The sequence below is a fragment of the Ascaphus truei genome, assembly GCF_040206685.1.
Source record: "Ascaphus truei isolate aAscTru1 chromosome 13 unlocalized genomic scaffold, aAscTru1.hap1 SUPER_13_unloc_5, whole genome shotgun sequence".
NCBI classification, from domain to species: Eukaryota; Metazoa; Chordata; class Amphibia; order Anura; family Ascaphidae; genus Ascaphus; species Ascaphus truei.
In genome coordinates, this window is record NW_027453849.1 from 197,837 (window position 1) to 209,520 (window position 11,684).

Here is an 11,684-nt window from a genome sequence, read left to right on the forward strand (position 1 = left end):
AAGTTTGATCCCCATCTCCTGAGGTGTCTTCCGCTCAGGACTATGAGTAACTGCAGGAGTTTTTGCATATTTACGTTTGATCCCCATCTCCTGAGGTGTCTTCCGCTCAGGACTATGAGTAACTGCAGGAGTCTTTGCATCTTTACGTTTGATCCCGATCTCCTGAGTTTTCTTCAGTTTAGGATTAATATGAGTAACAGCAGGTGTCTTTGCATCCATTGAACCTTCACGGCTTTGCTGCATCTTTTCAGATACCTTATTGGAAATGTGGGCACCTGAGAGACAAACACGTTTCATCTTTTTTAACAGAACAGCCTCGTCACCAGATTGTGGGCCATGGGGTGACTTCCCTGGTATAGGAGCAGAAGAATGATTTACTGGCTTTGACATTGGTTTTACCTTCTTTTGCAGTGCAGTTTGAGGGACTTGATCCTTTGCAGCTGAATAAAGGATCTTTTTCTTCTTTGTTTCCACTTTGGAGCACTTTGGTACCCCCTCAGACTTTGACGGACACTCAGTCTTCACTGAACTCAGCACGTTATTACAAATCTTCTGAGCCATATGTGAGGGGGCCTTCACCTCTGAAGATCTCTTCGCCATATCTTTTAACCCACCCCTTTTCCACACTGGCACATATAACTCTTTGTTGCTTTGCACATCAATATGTAATTTTGAGAGGTGGCTCAGCTTCCGAGCTGGTTGAGTTGGGTACATTAGAGGTGGTTCACTTTTTTCATTAGCAGCAAGCTGAACTGCTCCTTGTGTAATTAAACTGGCCTGGGAAATATGTTGGGCTCCAAGCGAGGTCTGACACACTGTAACAAAATCAAAAAGGAGAAATAATCAATTATCATAAATACCAACACATTGTACATAATAACACAAAGGAAGAAAAGCAAACACATGCTTAATCCCTTCAGTATTGGCGAGGACTACATACTGTAGAGTTCTATATATTTGTAACACTACAGTGGCGAATGACCGTAATTAAAGATCTTTATAACAGGTAATGGTATCGGTCAAGGAGAAGATTTTGAACAATGATTAGTAAAGATTCTCCATATCTCACCTTGTAAGGTCTGCATTCCTCTAAGGGGTATGAATGGTGGCTGCTGAAGTTGTGCATACTGGGTGGCCATTATACAAGGCCCTATTGTAGCATGTCTTTCCAAATGTGTGTTGGGACGGAAAGTAACAGGCTGCGTTGTGGCTTCTCCCCTAACCTGTCCTGCAAATCCTGTGTATCCTCCTGTAGCAGTGTGGTAGAATCCTCCGTTCATGTCCGATACACGAGGGTAAGCGCGTGTTGCCTGTGGGATCTGCTGTAGATACATTGGTGTTCCTGCAGACCCTTGTTGCAAAATCATGCCTTGGGCCCCATGTCTGTAGACTTCTGTATTCCTCCCTACTGGGTGGAAGCTGTTGCTCCATGAAGGGTAAGCAGTGGTGACTGCAGGAGCACTGCAGGTCGGTGGAGGGTTCACAGCAGAGGAATTTAAAAACTGATCTGTAAGGAAGAAAGGTAAAAGTGAAGGGCCAGAAAAGCACAATCAAGGCACATTTCTTTAACACACGGGGACTCAACTCCAGTCATCAAACCCCCCACAATAGGTCAACTTTTCAGGATATTCCAGCTTTAGCACAGGTGGCCCAATCACTCAATCAGCCTCTGATTGAGTCACCTGTGCTGAAGCAGGGACTGATTGAGCGAGCTGTGCTGAAGCAGGGACGGATTGAGCCACCTCCGCTGAAGCTGGGATATCCTGAAAGCCTGACTTTGAGGGGTTAGGACTGCTTTAACAGACCTGCTAAAAGATATTCTTGATATCAAATACATATGAAATACATAGAGATGCTCACTTGGCTTGGTATTTTTATTTTGCCTTTAAAATATTTGGGGTTTTGGTTCTGGTTTTGAATAAAGTTTTTGGTGGTCTTTGTTTTGTTATGAATAGCAAGCACTAACAGGGATAATGGCTTGCTGGGAAAACACATTTATTTGATTATCAATGTTACATACCACTACTCTGATCAATAGTGGTCAGAAGTTTCAATATTTAAATACATTTTTAAGCAAGCTCCATGATTGCCTTCTATAGCATTGCTATGTATTGAAACACCAGAGCACCCGTACATTTTAGCTCAATATATGGGGTTTAATCTATAAATATATATATAGATATATATTTATACATATACATATACATATATGATGTGTTGGGATGTAACACAGACAGAAAACTATTTCTAGGTAGTTTTCAACACAAAGTGGCAACTGGCATATAAAACTTGTGCAGTCCATCACCTGCTTTCATGTCCACCTATGAACACAATGACAAATATAGATGTACCATAGCTTTCGGAACTGGATCTTTAAAAATAAAAATAAATACATAAAAATTGCCTGTTCCTACTGTAGTATTTTGTGGTAATATTATGGTGTGGTATTCTGAGACGTCTGGTATATTGAGGTATCTGGAGGAGCACTCAGGTCAGCTATATCTGTAAATCAAGTGGCAGATTCTGCCCTCGTTTTGTGGCTTTGTCTTTTTTGGGGCCTTTGTATTACTGTAGAGTAGTGGTTTCCAACCTTTTTTTGGTTAAGGAACCATATGTGAAATTCTGAGGGACCCCAACCCTCTCTAACAACGAGTCTAAGATGAGATGCATTGTAATATACCCCAACCCTATCTAATAGTGCGTCTGAGATCAGATGAAGTGTGAGGAACCCCAATCCTCTCTAATAGCGCTTCTGAGATCAGATGCATTGTAAGGAGCCCCAACCCTCTCTAATAGCGCGTCTGAGATCAGATGCATTGTAAGGAACCCCAACCCTCTCCAATAGCGCGTTTGAGATAAGATGCATTGTACTGTAAATTCTTCTGTATTAAGTACAATTTTAAAATGACCTAAAAATTACAGCGAACCCTTTAGGGATGCCCGGGGAATCCTAGGGTTCCTAGGATCCGTGGTTGAAAAACACTGCTGTAGACAATAATTTAAGGATATGGCTGAAAGTAGTCGAACATTACACCCCACGGTGTAGAATTGGTCCAATAGTTATTGACCTAAACTTAGGGCAAGGAAAAAGCATGCCTTATACATAACTAATCCTACTGTATACACTAAGGTTCCTGTGTCTTTTTTTACTATCCCATAGATCCCATAGACGTTTGCCGCTTTGACATTTATGTATACAGTACATGTGTTCTTTTCTATACATTACTGTTCAAATCATTTAAGATTTTGAATTACAAGCCAGATATAAAAGTAAATACAATAAAACAAATATGTGTGTATGTATCTATAATAAATCAGTTTTGACATTTATAAAAAAAAATATTATCCAATTAAGGCCAGGTACCTAACCCCCCTGGGTGTTGTCTACCTCCGTCCCTCCCCCCCGCCCCCCACCCCATCCGTCTTCTTTCTCCCATCCATTGATAGGAGTCATGTTATCTGTTCTGTACCCCATAAAACATTGTGAAAGTAAACAGTTCAGAAATATAGATATTATCCATTTCTTTTTGGGTATGTAAAGGTCACGTTGCTTCCTACCTGCCATGATACAGAGTTAAGGTGGAGATAATTAGTCTCTCTGTACAGCGCCACTCTTTTCCTATCTCTGAGATGTCCACAAAACTAACGGTTTCCTTCGGGAACTAATTCAAGTCACGCACAAACAAGTTTACATTTGTGTATTTATCTCAGTCTCTAAGGCGATTCCATGATGTCATTACAGAACACTGCTGCTGGCATCTCCTAGGAGGCTCAATGATACTGTCTCGTGATGTCATAATAGAGAAATCAGCTACTGTTGACATTTAATTTCAAGTGGTTGAGAAGTGGTTAACTTGAGTAGCAGTCATAAAAATCACAGCTACTGTGATACATTGTATTACATACATTGGGTGACACAAGTACACATATGGACAGTGCCACTGACAGCAGTGGGATCAACATACTGTATCACTGGGTTCAAATGCATTGACTTCATGGCAAGATAAAGTATCACAGATTATAATGAGATGTATCACAGTCTGCGTCTCTGCCCCAGCATGCACCTTGGGGAGAGTCAGTAGGAGGAGTTGGGGAGGAGTTACATGGCACACAGATTATAATGAGATGTATCACAGTCTGCGTCTCTGCCCCAGCTTGCACCTTGGGGAGAGTCAGTAGAAGGAGTTGGGGGGAGTTACATGGTGCACAGATTATAATCAGATGTATCACATTCTGCGTCTCTGCCCCAATTTGCACCTTGGGGAGAGTGAGTAGGATGAGTTGGGGGCAGTTACATGGTGCACAGATTAAAATGAGATGCGTCACAAGTTGCATTTCTCTGATACTTTTTTTTAACCTTTTATTTGCCCAAAACAATCCTCCATATCTGAAGTGCCATAAGTCTAACATACCGCGTCAGAAGTAAGAAACTGTTCTTACTGTACAGTATATATGCTGCGGCTCTGCTCCAAAAAATAGAGCCATGCGTCTAAACACAACTACTCTATGTTGCTGCATAGACCTTTTATGTCTAATTCCAGCACTGGGGAAGTGTTCAACTCCATTCAAGGGCAGTCTAAACTAAACTACTACTTTGGTACAGCACTGCACTTTGCTTTAATGCTCAGACATACACATTATGGGCTTTGAATGGGTCCCCCTGCTTATTTGTGGGGGGATAGAGATGAGTCTTTTACAATGAGAGTGCTACTGGATCTATGTTCTATATACAGTGACACCTCGCAGCCTTAATTACAATTTATTTTGGGATGTTTTTTGTCAGTACACTAAAACCTCCTCTTGGATAGACACAGGGGGATATTCTAGTAGCTGGGAGTTGTGCAAAAGCGTGCAGAAAGAGCCTTATCCGATTGGATTTCTAGAACAGCGGTGCGCAAACTGGGGGGCGCGACCCCCACGCGGGGCGCAAGACTGCCGTCTGGGGGGCGTGGGGTTTACAGAGGCCCCGCGCGCTTCCCGAAGGCACTTAAATTAAGTGCCGGGGGAGCTGCAGGGCCTCTGTAAACCTTCACTTACCTAGGCTCCGGCGGCTTCCTTCCTGCGTCGCCATGGCAACGCGGCATCAAAATGACGCTGTGAGGTCATGTGACGTCACGTTACTAGGGCAACGTGACGTCATGACGCCGGAGCGCAGGTGAATGGGGGTTCTGCTTTAGATATTGTGAAGCGGGGGCATCCAGACACTGATTAAGGGGTGCAGGAAACTAGTCATTCACACCTGGCTTTTATTTCTAGATCGACATTTACACAGACACACACACACACACACACACGTAACAAGGGCTAATTGTAGTATAATGTAATACAATAAATATATTTGTCATTTAAATGGATTTTATTCATATGTTTTATTTTAAAGCGGGGTTGGGGGCGGGGTTGGGGGGCGGGACTAGGGGCGGGGTTGGGGGCGGGACTAGGTGGCGAGTAGATTTTTTGGTTGGGCGAGTAGATTTTTGGGTGATTTGTCGAACACTGTATATATTTATATAGATATTAGTATGTACCATTGACTTTTATACACCAAGTGCAATCCATTTCTGTGCGCTAAACAGTATTTTGGGGCTGGGCGCAGATGGAGAAATTTGAACTTCGTACACGAGTGCAATTGAAGTTTGACATGCGCTGAAACCCTCCACCCCTCCCCCCGCTCAGTTTGCGATGCTTAGTATATTGGCCTCAGTAGGTCTCTCCCTTCCACTTCAAAGTAACGTATTGACAACCAAAGGGGACCTGCTACAGTAGTTTTTGGTGATTTCATCAGTCCCACTTGGCAAATAGTATATTGGAGATTCAAAAAAAGAGAAAGCGCTCGTTAAAGTAACACATTCTTTGATATTTTTAATCGAAAACAATGATATTCTTCCAGTGTATTAGTCAAGCACCTTACAGTTCACAAATACACACTAGAGAGGGTTGGGGTTCCTTACAATGCATTGATCAAATACATTGTAAGGAGCCCCAACCCTCTCTAACAGCGCGTCTGAAATCTGCATTGTAAGGAATCCCAACTTTCTCTAATAGCGCGTCTGAGATCAGATGCATTTAAAGGAGCCCCAACCCTCTCTAATAGCGCGTCTGAGATCAGATGCATTGTAAGGAACCCCAACCCTCTCTAATTGTGACCCTTGCACTCACCACGAACAAGGCGGACCCCCGGTACTGAGGTGGGAAAGTAGAAACTGCGCACCCACAGCAGTGGAGGCACGCCTGGATTGTCAGCGTAGCCGGGTCGGGGTTGGAGAGAGAGGGTAGTCCAGATACTTGCCGCGGTCATGGGGAGGAGCCAGTAACGGTAGATGTCCGTTGTGCCGAGGTCGAGGGTTGGAGCTGGTGGGTTAAAAGAATGTCCTATATCCGTGGTCAGGGTTTGAGAGATGCAGGTAGTCGAGGGCAAGCTGGGGTCGTTATACAGAGAGCGTCCAAGAGTCTAGCCGTGTCGGTACACATGAGGTCAAACTGAAAGCAAGAGAGGCAAGGCGCAAGGCAAAGCAGGAATGTAGGAACACAAGGCTACTATGGTCTATGCTCAGCAATGTGTAACTGAGCAAGCAGAGATTAAATAGGAGGACTGGAGCAATGAAAGTGAGAGGCGGAACGGAGGTGTGGCCCCGCGGGAGCTGTGATTGGACGCAGAGCGCAGGAGACAGGTGGGCATTGTTACGGGTTTTGTGTCGCAGCTGGGGAGTGGTGCACGATCGTCCCGTGAGCGCGCCGCGCGTGAGTGACACGTGACACGAACGGGGGGTGGGACCAAGCTCCATAGAGATGTTTGAAAACCTCTGTGTGCGCGCGCTTTTGTTGCCGGTCATTTGATTAGATGAGTTATTAAAAGCAAATTGTGTAGTTACTGTACACTCTCTCCAGTTCATTTATTTTTTCGTTCCGGTTGTGCATCGCACATTTTTCACTTTGTACTATCTCCCTAGCGAACAACACACCAAAAGGTGCCCTGCAGCAACCCACAGGAGCAGGATTGAACTGATGCACCCTTTGGTTTCATAATCTCCTTTGGTGTCATCCAAAATGGCCTGGCGAAGAGTTTTTCCGTAGAGTCGCTTGTAATGAACTTTGTTATTATTGAGGATAGAGTCTATGATATTGGCCGACTAGCAAGTCTACAGTTATTGATTTAAAAAGTTAACTAGGTGCCATTCCATGTGAACATTTACAGCTGATTTGTGATAGCTCAATAACAGAGCAGAACCAGCTAGGCGCCATCTTTTCTACATGTTGTGACAGAAACCAGGGGTTGGTAATAAACTCCATATACAGGGCTCCCAGGATACTGAACAGTTTCTGTCCTGTCTAAGCTGAACAGGGCAGCCTCGTGGTACAGGCACTCCATTCCACAGTTTGTCTGCTGCCTGTTTTCTGTCACCTGTCATGCTGATTAGAGTTCAGGTATATAAGACCTGTTTCCTGTTTCCTCTGGGCCCCGCCCAAGAGCCTGGAAGGCTGCTGAACTGCAGAGGGGTGAGAAAGCCTCTTTCCCAAATCGCTTCATTCATTCTGTTAGTTTGTCTAAAGACTGCAAAGGTACTTATTTTGTTGGTGGAAGTGGACAAGCCACTTCCAACTCTGAGTCAGGGACATCTAAGTTTAAGTTATCGCTCAGACGAGCAGCTTTTTGTTTGGCTTTGTTTTCTGTTTAAACTGTGGCAGTCTCAGTGCCTGGGACTGAATAAACCAGGCATAGCCTGTTTAAAGGAACAGTACGTGACGTCTCATCATTTAACCTACCCTAAAAGACCGTGTTCTAACAGTCCCGGACAGACGGCGGAGCCCCGGAGTAAGCCGTTTGTCACATATGGTGGAGAATGCGGGCAGAACACTAAAAGGTCTGGGGGTTAAAGAACTTTAAAGAAAAAAAAAAAAAAAAAAAAGGTTTTTTTTCTCTCTCTCCAAACAAGATGGAAGACGTGGTGAGTGCGCTGGTACGCAATGTCGCTGTCCAGAGAGACGCGAATGAAGCCCTGCAACAGGCGAATGCAAACCAGCAAGAGACAAACCGCTTGCTGAAAGAGGAGCAACAGCGGTTCGCTCAGGGCTTACAGCAGGAACTCGAGATCCTGAGGGAGACTATCAGTAACCTTCCACTGGCAGCGGCAGCCCCAGTTCCGAAAATGACCAGGGCAAGCCACTACCTTCAGAAGATGGGACCCTCGGATGATGTGGAAGCCTATCTTCTCACGTTTGAATGCACGGCACAGAGAGAGGGATGGCCAGAAGCTGAGTGGGCTGGTCTAATCGCACCCTTCCTAAGCGGCGAACCCCAGAAGGCTTACTTTGATCTAGAGCCAGCCGAAGCTAACGTCTATGCAAAATTGAAGTTCGAGATCCTCGCCCGCCTCGGCGTAACCACGGCTGTTCGCGCCCAAAGGTTTCACGCATGGTCCTTCACGATGGATAAAGCCACCCGAAGCCAGATGTATGACCTCATCCACCTCGCCCGGAAGTGGCTACAACCCGAGATCAACTCAGCAAGCCACATCGTGGAACGGTTGGTCATGGACCAGTTCTTGAGGAAACTTCCCTCTGCCTTACGCCATTGGGTCAGTCGGAGTGACCCCCACAATGCGGATGAGCTTGTGGCCCTCGTAGAAAGGTACAATGCAGCAGGAGAGCACCCGCAACCCACAGTCGTGGAGCAACCCCACTACCCGAGGTTCCAGGACTCTTCCAGAGACGGTAAAAGGGTACCGGGGTTAAGGGGAGCTGAAGAGCGGCGACCACCTTCACGCAGCACCAGCAACAGTGGTTCGCACACTAAGGGCAATAGCCAACATGGGGAGCCGGGAAAAGGCTCTAAGTGGGACACAGACTATGTACCTAAATGTGTAAATTGTCATGAGAGGGGCCACACAGCAAAAATCTGCCCACTAAATGAGGAGCCCATGCAATGCAACAGCGTGGAACCTTATTCGCTGTTGTCCCAATGTATGGGCCCTAGCCCAGAGGACCCCTTGAATAACCATCTGTGGGCATTTGTAAAGGTTAATGGTAAGAGGGTTCGGGCACTTCTTGACTCTGGGAGTATGGTCACACTAGTGTCCGAATACCTATTGCCCATTAAGAAGAAACAGGTAAACAGTTCACAAAGAGTGGCAATTTGTTGTATACATGGGGATAATCATGAATATTCCACTGTTGATGTTTTTTTTGAAACAGAATTTGGTTCTTTAGATTTCAAGGTGGGTGTTGTACCCAAACTGGCACATGATGTGTTAATAGGGACCGACTTTCCCCATTTTCTAAAAATGTGGTCCCCAGCTCAGAATAGCGCCCAGAGTTCAATAGCAGACCATAACGAAGTGTTAGAAGAAACAAATCCTTTCCCTTTTTCAGAAATGGAGGTTGACGAGGGCCCAAATAAGAAAGGGGAAAAGGAGGAGTGCTGTGAAATTCCCTTCCCCATCACTACTTTGGTAGGGAATACCCCAAATCAAGATGTTGATCAGGCACTTACCACCCCAGTACAGGATAAGACCCTCGCTGACCTAGAGGTCAGTCCTGGGAGTTTTAAGAAGGCCCAGTGGGAGGACCCCACATTAGCGGTAGCAAGGGGAAATATACGGGACCAGAATAGTACTCATGGCCAACCAGATAGGTCACTTGCTTACCCCTACTTCGAGGTAGAGAACGACCTAGTATATCGGGTTGATAAAAGAAAATCAGTTACAACTAAACAATTGTTGGTACCACGGACATTCCGTAACGTAGTATTACACCTCGCACATAGTCATCCATTGGGGGGACACCTAGGGGTGGAAAAGACAAAAGAAAAGGTTCTCCGAAGCTTTTATTGGCCTGGGGTTCTGGCAGAAATTACAAACTATTGTTCCTCATGCCCAGAATGTCAGATCACCGCCCCGTTCAAGGCATACCGCAGCCCATTGGTACCCCTTCCCATAATAGAGGTACCATTTGACCGGATTGCTATGGATCTAGTAGGACCCCTAATAAAGTCTGCTAGGGGATATCAGCATATATTGGTAATATTAGATTATGCTACCCGATATCCGGAGGCAGTTCCCCTACGTAGCACCTCTGCTAAAAACATAGCAAAAGAGTTAGTACTTCTGTTTTCCCGGGTCGGAATTCCTAAAGAGATCTTATCTGACCAGGGAACACCATTTATGTCCCAAGTAACAAAAGAGCTATGTAAACTCCTAAAAATCAAGCATCTCAGAACCTCAGTCTATCATCCACAAACAGATGGTTTAGTGGAAAGGTTCAATAAAACCTTAAAGAGCATGTTACGCCGGGCGGTCGATAAGGATGGGAAAAACTGGGACTGTTTGTTACCATACCTGTTATTTGCCATTAGGGAAGTTCCCCAGTCATCCACAGGCTTCTCCCCGTTTGAACTATTGTATGGCCGACATCCAAGGGGCTTACTGGATATAGCCAAAGAAACTTGGGAACACGAGGTTACCCCTTACAGAAGTGTAATAGAGCATGTTGCCCAAATGCAGGACCGCATTGCTGCAGTCCTACCCATAGTGAGGGAACACATGGAGAAAGCTCAAGAAGCACAAAGGAATACGTATAATAAGGGTGCTAGGGTCAGAATTTTTTTTCCAGGTGATAGGGTACTAGTTCTGGTTCCCACCGTGGAGAGTAAATTCCTTGCTAAATGGCATGGGCCATATGAGGTCTTGGAAAGAGTGGGAGAAGTAAATTATAGGGTAAGGCAGCCAGGTAGGAGGAAACCTGAGCAAATTTACCATATAAACCTACTCAAGCCCTGGAAAGATAGAGAGGTCTTGTTAACCCTAGTACCCCCAGGTCCGTCAGAGAATCAAGAAACTGACCCAGAGGTTAGCATAGCTGAAACACTGTCCGTGCATCAGAAACGAGAGGTCCAGAGTTTAGTGAGAAGGAACAAAGAAATCTTCTCTACACAGCCAGGTAAAACTAACGTAATTAAACATGACATAGTCTCTGAACCGGGGGTCCGAGTTAACCTTAAACCGTACCGAATCCCAGAGGCCAAGAGAGAGGCTATAAGTTTAGAGGTTAAAAAAATGCTAAAACTAGGCGTAATTGAGGAATCCCAAAGTGGGTGGAACAGCCCTATAGTTTTAGTCCCAAAGCCAGACGGTACAACAAGGTTTTGTAATGACTACCGGAAACTAAACGCGGTGTCAAAATTTGATACTTATCCTATGCCCAGGGTGGATGAACTTGTAGAGAGACTGGGCAAAGCCCGATATCTCACAACCCTAGACCTAACAAAAGGGTACTGGCAGGTTCCCCTCACAGAAAGGGCAAAAGAAAAAACAGCCTTCTCAACCCCAGACGGCCTCTTTCAATATAAGGTGCTGCCTTTTGGCTTACATGGAGCTCCCGCCACACTCCAAAGAATGATGGATAAAATTTTAAAACCACATGTTCGGTACGCTGCCGCCTACCTGGATGATGTGGTAATCCATAGTGAAGATTGGCAGTCCCACCTTCCAAAGGTCCAAGCTGTGCTCGACGCAGTTCGGTCTGCTGGACTAACTGCTAACCCCGCTAAATGCATTATTGGTCTGGAGGAGGCCAAGTATCTGGGGTATTCTATTGGTAGAGGGTTACTCAAACCACAAACACTCAAAGTAGAGGCGATACAAAATTGGCCAAGGCCAGTCACAAAAAAACAAGTAAGGACCTTTTTGGGG